The 16,851-nt window shown below is 39.4% G+C and overlaps 1 protein-coding gene across 7 annotated transcripts in view; it reads left to right on the forward strand.

Annotated features, from left to right (window-relative positions):
- LOC134808766 (uncharacterized) overlaps nt 1-16,851 on the forward strand; it is a 418,516-nt gene that overhangs the window by 392,135 nt on the left and 9,530 nt on the right. For 5 of the 7 annotated variants that reach the window (XR_010152427.1, XR_010152431.1, XR_010152426.1 and 2 more), the window contains one exon: nt 12,660-12,733. The gene's annotated coding sequence lies outside the window, so the exon portion shown is untranslated. Of the gene's footprint in view, nt 1-12,659; nt 12,734-15,233; nt 15,421-16,851 lie in introns of all 7 variants that reach the window. The other 2 variants (XR_010152430.1, XR_010152435.1) reach the window with 1 other exon arrangement.

Here is a 16,851-nt window from a genome sequence, read left to right on the forward strand (position 1 = left end):
TGATTAGAATATGTAATCATTGGCTGGGTGCAGTGGCTCACGCCTGTAACCCCAGTATTTCGGTAGGCCAAGGCGGGTGGATCACCTGAGGTCAGGAGTTCGAGACCAGCCTGGCCAACATTGCGAAACCCCATATCTACTAAAAATACAAAAAAATTAGCCACGTGTGGTGGCATATGCCTGTAATCCCAGCTACTCAGAAGGCTGAGGCAGGAGAATCACTTGAACCCAGGAGACAGAGGTTGCAGTGAGCCCAGATCACGCCATTGCACTCTCACCTGGGTGACAGAGCAAGACTCCATCTCAAAAAAAAAAAAAAAAAGAATATGTAATCATCCTACTTATAACCCATTTCAAAACTTTTTAGTTCATATAGTATAGTGAATAAGAGAACAGACCCTGGAACCAGACTTACTAAAACCCCAGCTATGCTGGCAACTAGCTATGTGACCTTGACAAGTCACTTAACTTCCCTGAAGTTCAGTACCATCATTAGCAAAATAATTGTTCCTACTTTTGAAGGTTATAGTACTAAGTTAATATGGTTAATATGTGGACAGGCACTTACAGCAATTCCTGGTAGACAGTGCAAGCTGAGTGTGTACTGTTCTTGTTATTTCACACACTGAAGAGTAAGCAACCTAATCTTACAGACCTGATGCGCAGCCTTCCTTTCCCATGCCATGGCATGGAGGGGCATTTGGCAAATTATTTATATGCTGAATGAATAAATTAAAAGAAAGAAGGAAGAAAGGAACATGATTTTTATCCTTTACCTACAATTTTTTCTTTATTCTTTATTCTTTCGCTACTTTTAGGCTACTTTGAAGGACAAGGAATTGACATTCACCCAAGAAGCCTTTCAAATGCCTGTTCTAACCTAGCCTTTTCTATGCCCTGGGATCCCTTGTATTATGAGCTTCCTCTGGAAGGAAGAGAGATGGATTTGGATTAAGGAGAAAATTAGGCCTAAAACCAACACTGGACTCTCTTCATCATCCGCTTTTCCACCTGCATGCTTCTCCTAAGCTGGCAGACCTTGTTGTAGAAAGTTATGTCTTGTCAATTAAAATTAAATATGTCAATTAGCACTATTGCTACCACCTCAATTAGGCCTGTTAGCAATTCTTTTATTTACTCTCAATCATATTCCCCAAAGATATCATCTTTCCCATCCCTCAAGCTTGCAGCCCACTCACCCATACATCTCTCTCCCAAGTTGACCTGCTTTCTGCTTTATTGAGATGAGACTTTCTAAGATGAACTTCAGTTTCCCCCTTCCACATCCAAGTGATTTACAACCCCTCCTATTATTTCCTTGCCTGTGCCAGAAAGGAAACTGCCCCATCTGCAAACTCCAAAGCTAATTTGCTCCTTAGTCGAAATCCATCTCTTTTCCTTCCAGAGCCCTGTTCCATCAGTTATTCCATTCTGTTTTGTTTTTTACAAGTCTCCCAAATTTCTGGTTTCTTCTCTTTTACATATTAATATACTTAAATATTTTTCTACCATAAAATGACAAGAACAACAAAAAGCTCATCTTTATCCTTCTTTTCATTACCAAACCTGCCAAAAGAATAATCCATGAATATTAGCCTCTCTCACTCTTAATCATTTCTAAACCCTTTTAAAGTGACCTCTCATACCATTAATTTGAAACTGTCCTCTCCTAAATTACTATTGACATTCTAATCCCTATATCTGATGACTTCTCCTGAGTCCTTGTCCTCCTCAATCTCTCTGCAGCATTTTCTGTCATTGATCACCCTCTCCTTCATAAAACACATCCTTGGCTTCTTTGACTCGGATTGATCTTGGCTACCCTCTTGGAACTCTAATTTATATTTGCCTCATCCTTCTATCACCCTCTAAATGGAGGTGCTCCCCCAGTGTTCAACTCTTCCATTTATGATCACTCAACTCTTGTGATGATTGCAACCATTTCCAGGCCATTGACTATGTCCTCAGTGCAGCTGGCTCCCAGATCTATATTTCTATCCCAACAAATACTGCAAGTTCACATTTCCAGCATTCTGCTGGACATAAACATTTACTAAAAACTAGACTTTTCTCCTCAACACATTCTTCCAAACCAACTCTACCCCCTGGGTTTCCTGTTTCCCATCTCCCAGCCTCAAAAATTATTTTTGTGCCTTCTTCACCTAATTAGTCTCCAGGTTCTATCAACTCTACCTCCACCCCTGTCAAATCTAACACTTACTTTCCGTGAGCACTGCCACCGTCCAGCATGTCACCTCTCGTCTCAAATTTCACTGCAACCTGCTACCTGCTCCCATTTCTTCCAATCTGTTCTTCCAGCATGTCCTGAATCTTCCATGACTCTCTCTCCTAATAGTGCTTTATGTGCTACAGATAAAAGCCCCAAATGCCACCATCTGGGCTCCTTTTTTTCCCAGACATAATCTCTATAATTGGTCTTTACACATACTGCTCTCCAGCCAATCCAAACTTCACCTTTCAGAATAAGTCCCACACTTCCTACCTCTAGGCCTCATCTTTTTCCCTCTCGCATTAGTTTCCTAAGGCTGCCATAACAAAGCACTACAAATTGGGTGCTTTAAAGCAACAGAAATGTAGCCTTGCCCAGTTCTGGAGGCTGGAAGTCCAAAATCAAGGTGTCAGCAGAGCCATCTTCTCTTTGAAGGCCCTAGGGGAAGAACCCTTCCTTGCCTCTTCTAACTTCTGGTGTTGCTGCAGCCCTAGGTGCTCCTTGGCTTGTGGATGCATCACTCCAGTCTCTGCCTCTATCTTGTCATGGCCTTCTCTCCTGGATATTTGTGTCCAATTTTCCCTTTTTTTATAAAGACGCCAGCTCTAATCCAGATGAGTTCATCTTAACTTGATTATATCTGCAAACCCAATTCCCAAAGGAGGTCACACTCTGTATGCACTGAATGTTTGTGTCCTCATCAAAATTTTTAGGTTGAAATTCTAACCCCCAGTGCAATAGTATTAGGAAGTGGAGCTTTGGGGAGGTAATTAGATCATGAGAGTAGAGCCCTCATGATGGAATTAGTGTCCTCATCAAAGACACCCCAGAGAGCTCCTTGTCCTCTTTCCGCTTGTGAGGATGTGAGAAGATGGTAGTCTGCAACTCAGAAGAATGCCCTCACCAGAACTTGATTATGCTGGTATCCTGATCTTGGACTTCCAGCCTCTAGAACTGTGAGAAATAAATTTCTGATGTTTATAAGCCACTCCGGCCATGGTATCATCTTATAAGTGCACTTACAGAGTGTGACTAAGACACACTTACAGATTCTGGTGGTTAGAACTTCAACATATCTTTCTGGGGGACACAATTCAACCCATAACACTTCTCTGCAGAGACTTCTCCCTCCACCCAGTTCCCTAGGTTAAAATCCTTCCACTGCTCCAGAGTTTGGTTGATTTTGACCTCTCCCAAGAAGTTGCTTATAATCCTCTGAGATAACACAGTATTTTGCCCCTTTTATAGCATAGCTATTTCTATATATCTTCTTTGTGCTGCTAAATTCTAAACCCTTCCAGACATAGGACACATATATCACTCATCTTTGTATTCCCTCCCCCACCCCATGCCTAGCAGAGTGCCTTTTACTCATGAACTTACCTGGTTAAATCAAATTAAAATAAATTTCCTTTTAGATATGAAATTTTGAGCATTCCTATATTTTTGTCACTTAAAGTAATTTTTCACTTTCATCATTAAATCTAAATGTTGGCCAGGCCCAAATAATTTCAATCTGGACTTACTTTTCATTGAAATGTTTCAACATTAAAAACATATCTCTTTCTCCTTTTTTTGAAACTCTATAAATTGGTTTCTATAGGTCATTTTTCTATGCATCGATTTCTTCCTTGGATTATTTTGAAGTTAATATTGCAGGTGCCCTGAATTCTGTTGGAATCTAATCATCTAGCATTCAGAAGATATATCAAAGAGTGGTCCAGGGAGTCTGGCTTGGACCTTCAACTTCAGCCTTGCAGGTAGTATCCTGAGATTAAATAAGCATAGTCAAACACAGGTTCCTTCAGGCCTAATTTTTATGTTTTAAATATGTAAATAACTCCTTATTGTAGGGTCATCATAATTAATATGGTATTCCCAATCCTACATTAATTTATTTTTTATTCCTGCAGGTTTCAAGTTCGAAAAAAGATAGAATAACTAAATGCTATGCTAGCTCACAGCATTATTGTTCAAGAGGAATAATGCTGTTGTACTTTAGAGTAGGTAACTATCCTAGTTTTTCATCTAGAGTTGCTGCATATGTATATTCCTCTCTGTGTGTGTGTGTGTGCGTGTGTGTGTGTGTGTGTGTGTGTGTGTGTGTGTGTGTTCATGGAATGGCTGGAATCTGTTTAATCTCCTAAATAGATTGAGCACATACACAGCAAGAGCATTCAGACTATAGGCTTTTAGTCAAGGACACGATTCTCTTTCTAATGCATATTTGGGACTGACAGACAGAATTACTGAGGATCAGCAGTCATGGGGAGAAAAGGAAAAACAAGTGAAATGGTAGATTGAAATGGTGTTTAAGGGCCAGTTTCTCTGCATGTGCTCCCTCTACAGAAAGGGTCCTAGGGGCTGTGGGGAAATAGGCGGCCTCCGGGCTGTGAGCTAATGCGGCACCACTGCTGTTTGCATAGCTGCACAGCCCTAGGAGAGACCTGGGAAAGCTAGCTTGAATTCCAATGAATATTTACAATTACACTGCTCCGTAGCAGAATGCAATCATAGTGCTCCAGTCTACAGGTTTTATGCATCGAAAGAAAATGAGAGGAGAGCAGCAAAAATGGAGTTGCCTTTGGAGAGACTTACAAACACAGATCTCACTGCTGTGGCAGAACTAAAGTGCTTTATTTCTGATAAGAGCAATTTATTCTTCAGGCATCTTCCTTGATAGTAGAAAGCACCTGACTGGGTGAGAAAGTCTTCAGTAGATGGTTTTTAATTCTGAGCAAGAGAAAGGCATGGAAGGAATTTTATTGCGTAATTATGATTTTGTTTTCTAACAGCAGACCCTAGAGAGGGGTGGGAAAATCCCTAAGCCTGTTCACAAACTCCCTCTTCTTTCAGTTTGTGTTTTCATTCTGTTCTCACAGATTGTCATTGCTTCATTGGATAGCCCTGGGAAAAGCTGCCACCATTTTGTATCCCTAGTTTAAAGCCTTTGGGTAATTGATTACCAGTAAGGCATGCAATCCCCTTGCTCATTTTTTTTCTCATGAGCTATTGATTCATACCAAAGATCCGGAGAGAGCTAGATGGGAAAAATTAGTCAGAGCCACTTGGACCCATTGAGGCAATTCTTAACTTTTAGAGGTGCCAGAGTAGATGAAATGGAATGTTTTAAAAGGACTCCACCAGAATCTGGTTTTGGACTCAGCTGACTAATCTCTCTGACTATTAAGAGTTATACTGGATTACTATTTGCTAGCAGCCTGGGTTGCTGCACTAAGTAGAAGCCCTGTCTGCCACCCATCCGTACTTTTACCCATCATCAGCCCATTCCCTTCCATCAAGATGTCCACCTGATGCCACTGTCTACCATCCACCTCCCTGCCTGTTGACCTGTCCCACCACTAATCCATGCATCTTTTCACATATCCATAAATCAACTTGCTTGTACATATCCAAGCTTGAAGCAGAGGCAGGCAGGAGTCAAGAACCTATATTTGACCTATATATGACTAGGCATTGGCAGATCAGAGAATGCATTCTTCCTTCTCTGATTGTATCTTCTCAGATTCTCAGTGGGTTGTAGATGCAGTGGAATTATCAAACCAGGGGCTGGGAAAAGGGGAGGCTTTAGGTCCCCATGACCTCCATCAACTTTCTGCTATTCTTTGTTGTACATGAATCATGTGTTCTCAGTCATACATAATTGCTATGCAAGCACAGCTTCAGGGTATTCCTCCTGCCAACTGGATCACTGCCTCTAAGTCCCTTCTTCAAGGAAATTCTGTGTCCTCTAAAGTTATTTAGTAAGTCTTATGGTATACAAAACACGTATGGCCTATGAGTTTGCAATACACGAGTAGATATTTGTTGTAAAAACCCATGGATGTGGTATTACTTAGTGCAGGACAAATAATCACCTTAAACTAATGTGATTGCTTGTTCTTTACTCTTATGGTCAAAGAAGTATTACACTTTAATACCTAGTGATGCCAGGAGGCTAGGCATTTGTTCCAATATGGCTGCTCCTGTTGAAAACATTTGGGTCTCCTCTTCTGGAAGTGCCCATTAAAAATCTTAAAGTAGGCAAAGGACTTGAACAGACATTTTTTCCAAAGACAATCTACAAATGGGGCTGGGCGCTGTGGCTCATGCCTGTAATCACAGCACTTTGGGAGGCCAAGGTGGGTGGATTACTTGAGCCTAGGAGTTTGAGACCAGCCTGGGCAACATGGCAAAACTCCTTCTCAATTAAAATTTTATGAAATCTTTTAATAACAAAAAGGATATACAAATGGCCAACGAGCACATGAAAACATGCTTAACATCATTAATCATTAGGGAAATGCAAGTCAAAACCATGAAATACCACTTTACATCCAGTAGGATGCCCACATTTTTTAAATGAAAAATAATAGGTGTTTGTGAAGATATGGAGACATTAGAACCCTCGTACATTGCTGGTGTAATGTAAAATGGTATAGCTGCTGTGAAAAACAGTTTGGTGGTTCTTTAAAAAGGTGAATATAGAATCACCATACGCCGCAGCAATTCCACTGTTAGGTATATGCACGAAAGTATTGAAAACAGGTGCTCAAACAAGGACTTGTAAATGAATGTTCATATCAGAACTATTCACAATAACCAAAAGACATTTGGAGCAACCCGTATGCCCTTCAACAGATGAATGGATGAACAAAATGTGGTACGTACATACAATGAAATGATTTTAAAAGGATTGCTACATGCTACAAAATTAATGTACCTTGAAACCATTCTGCTAAGAAGTCAGTCACAAAGTACCACCTATTATATAGTTCTGTTTATATGAAATATCTAGAATAGGCAAATCTATAGAAAGTAGATTAGTGGTTGCTTAGGGCCGGGTTGAGGAAAGAGGAGGTTGTGAAAAGTAGGGACATAATGGCTAAAGGATGTAGGGTTTCTTTCTATGGTGATGAAAATATTTTTAAGTTGCCTGTAGTAATGGTTGCGCATATCTCTGCCTATACTAAAAACCATTGAATTGTACACTTTAAATGGGTGGATTAGATGGTATGTGAATTAATTTTCAATAAAGCTGTTTTATTTTTTAAAGCAGGTTGTAAACAATACTTATAAATAGTATTAACTCATTAGTTTATGGTCCTAGCCAATATTTTTAAGTAACAAATAATATTATCCAGCTTGTTGACTTACTTATTTTAGAAGTTTGATCCCAAATGACATTTAGCTATTTTTAGAAATCTACTTTGAAGTGGTAAATATTTGCCACCAATGATAATATTCACAATAAAGGCAAGAGGTGATGAGAGAACTGTCCAGAGAAGAGTTCCCAAAATTTTCACTTGTATCCGTGAAATAAATGGGTCATCTCATGACTTCAGAAAGGGCAACTCTCATTTGGAGCTAAAAATTCTGGTATGTTAAAAAAAAAACATAGTCACACTTCATCATATATCTATGTATACTTTGGTATACACATATAATTGGTATATACATCTACATTTACACATATAATTTAGTATATACATATAATAAGTAAATCTATGTGTGTGTGTGGCCAATTTTTGATTTGTAACAGGGCAAGTAGAAAGAAATGGAAGTGAGACTTTTTTTCTATTCTTTCAATGAATGTTTATTGGGCATTTAATAAAGGGTATAAAAATCTTAAGACACATTTGTCAGGAAAACCCCTTATCCAATTAAACAGAGGTAGTGCAGATTTTTGGTAAACTCCAGACTAGAGTTAGAGGCCAAATAATTCATTAGTGCTTAAGAGCAGAGAATATTTTGTAAGATAGTCGAGACAGGTGTTCCCCTGGAGAAATTCCCTGGCAAATATTTTTTAAAGCTTCTAAAAGGGCATTTGACCACCAGAACATCCGAAGGTGGTATAACTAATTGTCTTGGCAAGAACTTATGTACCGTTGCTATTTACCTACGGAGAAGAATCCATCTGCGGTTCTTCCCGTAGTTTCAAGCCCTCCAACAGTAAGTACCCAATAATTTTTGTTAAAATGGTTCCTGTTGGCCCTATCAGCTGATGACAACTGCATAATCATACAACAGGAGAGGGTGTTATAGGTATTGGTGGCTTCTTTGAAATACTGTCCACTGTACTAATGAGCTCTGGGTAAAAAGAGTCACTCATGTATTTGTATAGAATTATTTTAGGTTTTTGTCATTTTTCCTTCTGCTAAAAATGTACTAAGTAAGTCATAATAACTAGCTAACTAATTGCCTCCCCCACTGATGTCCAACTTCTATAGCAACTGGGTTTGAGTGGAAACTTAGCCAGAAAATGATTTTTGTGAACTTAAGTGAAACTCTAATGATACCACCACATAAGAGAAAAACTGCTGCCATCATATAAAAAAAGTTAACGCAGAGCAGATTGATATCTAACAGAGCCTTTTCAACCCTGCAGGCAATGGTGTTTTCAAAAGTTTGCAAGCTGACCATTCTATCTGGTATTGTTTGAATGTTCAGATGTGCCCCAGAAGGATAGATAACATTTTTTTTTCTAACCTTGAAATAGACACTCAATGGAAATGGGAAATAATGAGATTTGCCTGTACATTTCTACTAATATATCAGTCCTCACTAATGGTCGCCATATCCAAGATTTCATTCCTTAGTCAACTTGAATCCCTAACAATCCACCTTCCACAATTATTAGTTTTATTGATGATACTTCAGCATTTATTGTTTTGGGAAAAAATTGTTATTTATTTACAGAGTTAAAAGCTACTTGGATTCCTACCTCTGGGTAGCTACTGGTCAGTCACATTACCTTTCTATGTTTATGTGTGCATTTATAAAATAGGTATAAAATGCACACAACTGGACCTAGAGGAATATGGGAAACAACATTTGTTGCAAACATACCACATGTCAGACATTGTACTTGGTATTTTACAGACATGATCCCATTTTAATCCTCAAAATAATTGTGCCCAGTTAATGAGATTACCGTATTACAGACAACAAAATAAGAATTCAGAAAGTCACTCAACCTGTGACTATTGTCAAATGATGGTACAAGGATTCAAACCTAAGTGGAAAGCTAAGGTCCGTATAATGTTTAAGGTCCTTGTAATTTTTAAGGTCTTGCGTGCATGCCCACTCCATACACCTTATGTCTTGGATCTCAATTCCTATTATCTCTTCTTCACTATCCTCCAACCCTGCAAGCCTACTCCCACCTCAGGGCCTTTGCACTGGCTGTTCCTTCAGCCTGAAACCCCTTCCCCACATGTCTAAATGATGTATTCCCTCACCTTCTCAGATCTTTGCTCCAATGTCACCTTCTTAGTGAGACTTCTGATCATCCTATTTAAAACGACAACCTACAACCCACTCCCCACTCCCAATCATTCTTACCCCAATCTGTTTTCTTTTCCTGTAGCATTTATCACCCTCTAATGCTATTTTTATTGTCTGCTCCTCTTGCTAGAATGTATGCTCCACCAAGACATCGATTTTTGTCTGTTTTGTTCTTGATGTTCCTTAGCTACTAGAACTGTGCATAGCACATAGTATGGGGTCATTAAGTGTTGACTGAATAAGTGAAAGACTCAATTGATTCCAAAGCTGTGCTCTTTCCTCAATGGCCCCAGTAATGAGCTTCTAGAGATTTTCATTTTAAACATTATTAATCTGAATCTCTCCTTCTGCTCTCTGACTTTCTCCTTTCACCAAACAATGGGAAGAAACCCTCCCCTCAACTACCTGGCTGGTGTTTATGTGATTGAGGGTCATGGTTAAGGATCAGAGTATGCAGGATATTATTTGTCTCATATCCCTGAGGGTCTCTGTTGTGTGTGGGGCTGTGAGAAGATGACCAGGGGTTCTGTGTATACAAAGGCTAGATGTGACATGCTTCTAGTTACCTAGCAAGGGGACTGTCAGCTCTTCTAGCCATCCCACAAGCAGGGTGAGTGAAGCCCTGGTGCTGGGCAGCATGGACACTGGAGCTGCAGGGGAAGGCAAGGAGCTCATTCCTCCCCTGTCTTCTTAAAGCCTCCTAGGCCTAAAGACAAGATCCATGCTGTACGTGGCATTTGCAGTCTTGGAGGATGCAAAATAACTCTGAGCTTGGATTATATTTCTAGATGGTTACAGTTCAGAATTTCATAACAGTCATCAGGCTTACTGGATTTTGTGCTTTGCTTTCACTGTTGGATATTTGTTGAAATTCAATGTGGAACTAATTCATCTTTGAAAGCCATCTTAAACTTTCTAATAACCCATAAGCCTGTTGGAAGAAAGGCAATGATAGAAAAGAGGCTCTTGGCCAGGCGTGGTGGCTCATGCCTGTAATCCCATCACTTTGGGAGGCCAAGGCGGGTGAATCACAAGGTCAGGAGTTCGAGACCAGCCTGGCCAACATGGTGAAACCCCGTCTCTACTAAAAATACAAAAAATTAGCTGGGCATGGTGGCAGGTGCCTGTGATCCCAGCTACTCGGGAGGCTGAGGCAGGAGAATCAGTTGAACCCAGGAGGCAGAGGTTGCAGTGAGCCGAGATGGCGCCAGTGCACTCCATCCTGGACAAGAGAGTGCGACTCCATCTCAAAAAAAGATAAAGAAAAGAGGTTCTTATCATTTCCTTGGTGTCATTCTTTGTAGGCCTGAAATGAACCCACTTTTTTTTACTTTATTAAAAAATGTGTGTTTTTGGTTGACTCACTGTATAATAAAGGAAAACTGTATAATAAAGGAAACCCAATAAAGTGTTCAATACAGACATACATAAATGTGCAAGCTACCTATCTCCTTTCAGGCTTTTTTCAATGTGTACGTGTGTGCACATATATACTAGAAGAAAAGTTGTTGAGGAAGTTGTTATTTCTGAATCATAGGATTCAGGGTATTTTTATTTTCTTTTTAAAAAATGTTTCCAAAATCCACCCACCCATTTGTACACTGATACTCTATTTACATGTCTGCATATTTTTCATTTTTTGCAGCAAATGTGTATTACTTTGTAACCATGCAATCAATTTTCTCAGTAATGTTTATAATTTTTATATCATTTTCTTTGAAAATCTACAGGTTTCCCCTATATTCATTATGTTGCTTTGAGTCTGTTTGCTTTTTCTGAATCCCTACCATAAAACTAAAAGCAATGAAAGTATTTTACTAATTAAAAGACACTTTTTGATTCATGCTAAAAAATACATTTAAAAAAATCATGAAACTGTTTGTTCAATGACTTGTCAGGAAAGATTGGTAGCCTTCTCTATGACAGGATAGGACAATATTTATAAACCAACAACTGAAATGCAGAATTATCTTCTGCCTTTGGTTAATACTGTCCTGCCATTCCATATTGCCATCCATGATAATATTGGGGAGCCATAGATGAAATACTCCATAGTCATTGGGAAGAATGGGGTAAATCAGCACACTTACTGACTGGAAGAGATGCTCATGAAACACCCTTAAATAGAAGAAAAAGTTACAAATCAGGATTAACTCTGCTCACATGTTCTTAAGAAATTGTTTTGTATATGTGTTTGTAAACAGACAGAAATCCAAAAGGACATACAGCAAATTGCTCATAGTGATTTTTGCTTAGGAGTAGAATTGGCAAAGATGTTGGTTTTTAAATTATCCTGCATTTTTGAAATGTTAAAAATAAAATAAAATAAAATGGTGTTTATATTTTAAATATGTCCATTTACTCTATTTTTCTAAGCATTCCTTTCTAAGATTCCAACAACTATTGATTGATGCATGATTTCTTTCTTTTTTTTTTTTTTTTTTTTTTTTTTTGCGATGGAGTCTCGCTGTGTCACCCAGGCTGGAGTGCAGTGGTGTGATCTTGGCTCAGTGCAACCTCCGCCTCCCGGGTTCAAACGATTCTCCTGCCTGAGTCTCCTGAGCAACTGGGACTACAGGTGCCCGCCACCACGCCCAGCAATTTTTTTTTTTTTTTTTTTTTGTATTTTTAGTAGAGACGGGGTTTCACCATGTTAGCCAGGATGGTCTCAATCTCCTGACCTCGTAATTCACCTGCCTCAGCCTCTCAACGTGTTGGGATTACAGGCGTGAGACACTGCGCCCGGCCTGATGCATGATTTCTTTCCCCCGAACTCAGACATCAGATCAAGGTCACTGTTATCTTCCCAAGAACGTGTAAAGTGCCTGACATACAGTAGGTACCAGTAAATAATTATTGAATGAAAGAATAAACATATCAAAATGGTATCTACTTTTTAAAGGTTAAAAAAACTAACAAATTTTTCTTTACAGTTTGAGAAAAAAATTCTTGTTTCCTGGAGAGCTAATGAAAGGAAACACACATTCACACATACAATACTTTTTTTTTTTTTCAAACTTTGGGGAATGGATCCATAGTAAATACTCCTCCCCATACATTCGCCTGCTTCACGATTTTTTATTTTTTAATATATTATCAAAAGTCCTGAGGTGACATCTCAACTTCTCTCCTCACCTTACAGGCAGAGAAAACAAAAGCTCAGCTGGAAGACACTGAAATGGAGGCACCTACTTTCAAGCCCAGACTTTAAGAGAGGTAAACCACATACCTAATCCTTCTTAATAGATTCCAGAAAGAACATCGATGAAACTTCTCTTGATCTTTTTTTTTTTCTTACACAAATTTAATACTTTGATCGCTTACAACCAAAAAGCAGTATTTAAAGAAACAGCACAGGTCACTTTTATTATATACAGCTCTGTTAGCAAGATACTACCTTGAGTAGCTGTTTAAAGGGATCACACTTCAAAAGGTAATTGACCTAAATTCTTCCTGCTCTGCACTCGGTGAGTCTTCCCCATGTGCAGCCCTCCCATGGATCTCACACATGGAAGAGATACAGTGAGGTCCTGGGGAGCATGAGAATCTAGGTCACTGTGATTAAAACTAATTCGAACATTATTTTAATGGCTGTGTTTAGTTTGCTAAAAATTCTCAACTTCACTGGGCGCCTAAAAGCTGACAGCCCCACTCTGGAATGAACCAGAAGTTGATTTATAGAGAAGAACACTCTAAAATGATCACACCTGTTCTGATCCCATCTGGTTGGGATATGCTGAAATGGAATTATGTGTTTCTACTTTCAAAGGATTTGTTTTGGTCTGAATCATTAACAAAATTATAAAACACACAAATCTCAAAGAAGAAACTGTGCTCTAGCCAGTTGTCCTATGAGTAGCCTAATGCTACCTAATTTCTTTTGTTCATCTCAAAGAGATTTTTTTTTTGGCAGATATTCACTGATTCAGTCACATTCTCTGGTAATTTTCCTATCCCAGGTCCATATCATTGCTTTGCCCCAATGATATAAAGTGTTTTAACTTGTAAGTTTAAGCGACAGCTGGTAGTCATATTCTTAGGATAATTGTTCAATTGGTTAAAGTTCTTTAGAACTTACTGGAACACTGATTTAAAGTTTTAAGTGTCCAACACACTTCCTAGTTGTAGAAATCCTGTCAGCGCCAACTAATCATTGTTCCAAACATCTTTGGAACAAAACAAAATCAACAAACATCTTTGGTACACGATCTTCCTGGAGTGTTTTTATGGCTTTCTCCCATTATTTTGGAAAATAATATTGTTGCTATCACTTTAGAACACTTCCAGAAGCCGACTTGGCCTTGAAGTTCTGACTCATTTATAAGACCATGTGTTACAAATCACAGCTTTCTGTTCGATACTTGGCAGACCAAGGCAGATGTTTGGTTGGAAAAATTGTTCTGTTACCTGAAGTAGTGTGGTAGCAAAGAAAAATCTGCAAACCAAATTTCTAACTAATATTCATGTTTCTGATATGTGTCATCATATGAGTAAGTGTCCTCCTTGTGTGTTCCCCAAACAAAAACATAGCCATTGCCCTTTAAATTCTAAAATTAAACAGGATAAAAATAAAGAGATATACATAAAATCTCTGATACATAAAAAAGGAAATGGCTGGGGAAAGGAAACAAAAATTAAGCTCTTTGTATCCCAAGATTATATGAATATGAGCAAAAACCCATATGAAGTCACTTAATAATGAGGTCAAGAATGCTGAATAATTTAACATACCCTTGGATCCTGATTTGTGATTGTCCAAAACTAATATTTCACAAGCCACATTGCACCTTGTCACTGAATCCTATTTCACCCTCAAGATAATGTCCAAGTATTAATGGACCCAATTTGGTGGAAATTACCTAATTGGCTGCAGTCACTTCAACTTGAATGTGACATTTTGGGATGTTCTGTAGTCACAAGGATAAGTTAGAAGCTTGGGCAGCAGACTTGCTCTTTGTGATAATTGTAGCTGAAGCTTGTGTTATCACTGAAGCTTATTATTTTGCAAGTTGTACACTCAGCTTTTTGTAAAAATTGTACTCTAAGGAAAAATCCCTGAGGATGCTGCTTTTCTCTCCTGCTTTTTCTAAAACCTCCAGATGAAAATGACCAAACAAAATGCTCTGTGATTGCATTTAAGCACACTTAACTACATGCCACCTTATAAAATATCTTAGTATCATGCATTAGACAGAGATCCTTAAGTCTCTGTGTTCTTTACATTGTGTGATTATTCAGTTAACTAAATTACTGCTAGCAAATGGCATTAATGAAGGGCATTCCTTCTATCCTGGGGAAATTGTGTACCTCTTCATCGGACAGGTAAATGGGGAGTAAGAAGTCAGCTTCCTGCTTTCATTGTCGCCTGCCCCATTTTGTGTCAGAGCATTTTGCTTGTGAAAACAGTAAGCTCATTCCTGAACAGTAGGAGGGCATCAAACAGTGGGCATCTTTCTCTTGTTAGTAAAACTTTTTATTTCTATACTGCTTTATAGTTTCAGGAGGATATTCCTTCCCTCTCTCCCTCTCTTTCTTCCTTCCTTGTATATTTAGAGTAAATAAGATGGTCCATGCCCTTTGCTAGGCACTGAAGATAAAAAGAGAAATAAATATAGTCTCTGCCCTCAATAAGCTCCCTCGTTAAGAAGGGGAGAGAGAATAATAACCAGTCAATCATTATCCTATACAGCGAGCGTTCTAACCATGTGTACTACAGGAAATACTGAGAAGACAGGAAGCCTCACAGAGAAAGTAACCTTGTGGCCAGATCTTGAAAGATGAACAGGTGTTTACAGCTGGAGAAAGAGGAGTGATGAGAGGGGACTGGGGAAGTTGTCACCTCAAGCAGAAGGGACAGCAGGTGTGAGGACATTAAGGCACGAAATACGTGACTGAAATGGCAGGTGAGGCCAGATCACAAAGGACCTATGTGCCTTGTCCAGGTGTCTGGAATTTGTCATATGGCGCTTTCATTTCAGCTGTGCCTCACAGTAGCCTGAGGAGTCTGATGTTATCCAACAGCAAACCAGTGTCCCGAGAAATAGAGGACCTAGGCTGTAGTAGGATTCTGCCACCTACTACCACTTGTCAACTTGAGGCAAGTCACCAGGCCTCTTTGAGCTTAGAACACACATCACCTATTTATCACTTCTCTATGCAACAGTAATTTAATATTAATGCTATTGTCCTTTCAGCAACTGTCTGTTACCATATACTGTTAATGTACTTTTCTTAGGCACTGGGTGCTATTAGCCGATGAGAGTGAATCTGGCAAACTGTAATCTCCTCCCTCCCCAGTGCGCGTAATGCACCATTCTGCAACCACTCTTACCCAATGAGTATGCTCCCACACTATCCAGAGTAGACTGTCTTTTGCAGTGGTGGTGTTTATTCTGCCATGATCTCTCTTTCTGCCATTTATTTTTGCCCCGAGAAGCAGTTTTGATCCATAATGGCTAACAAAAGATGGGCAAGCACTGGTGCTGGAGCAAAGAAATAGAGAGTGTCATGCTGGGTGTTCAAATACAAGTGTAATATCAGCTCAAGTGAAGTTCAAGGAAATGGTTGGAGAGAGAGAGTGAAGGAGAGAGAGAGGGAGAAGCCATCAGCAGAGAGTTAAAGAGCAGTGGCAGTGTGACTTGGGAAGGGCACCGTACAGATCCTGGGAGCACTGCACTACACCTGTGAAGGCAGGCTGGGAGAAAATTTGGCTGGAGAGAAGCCATGAACTCGGGGAACCTGGAGGGAACAGAGTAGCCATCGTCAGCCATTGCCATGATTCTGAAAACATGTCTCTGTAGGGTCTGTGTTTTCAAGACCATATGCAGCACGAATTCAGGCAGTGCACCCTTTTCTGAAAAGAGTGCAACCCCTGTGCAAACCATGGGGAATTCATGGTTTACTAAACTACAGCGTTTAAGAGCATGGACTCTGTAGCCAGGCCATCTGGGTTTGAAGCCCAGCTTTACCATTTACCAGCTGTACCACCTTGGATATTGAACCTCACGGCATCTCAGTTCCCCCACCTGTAAAATGGAAGTAGCAGTACTATCTACCAAGCAGGGTAGTTGAGATAATAGAATACTTGTAAAGTGCTTAGAATAGTGCCTAGCACATGTTAAATGCTCAAAAATATTAGTTATAATTGTTTTTATTATTATAACTGCTGTTATTGTTATTTAGTTTTCTGTCTGTAAAATGAGGAGAATTGATTAAATAATCCCTGAGATCCCCCCCAGTGCTAACATTACCTGAACTCATTAATCCCTTTAGCCCTAGGAGAAAACTGCAACTCTGAGGAATTGACTGCCCCCACCAGGATTACACGGGGAGTA

This window comes from Pan troglodytes, chromosome 18 (assembly GCF_028858775.2).
Source record: "Pan troglodytes isolate AG18354 chromosome 18, NHGRI_mPanTro3-v2.0_pri, whole genome shotgun sequence".
Lineage (NCBI taxonomy): Eukaryota > Metazoa > Chordata > Mammalia > Primates > Hominidae > Pan > Pan troglodytes.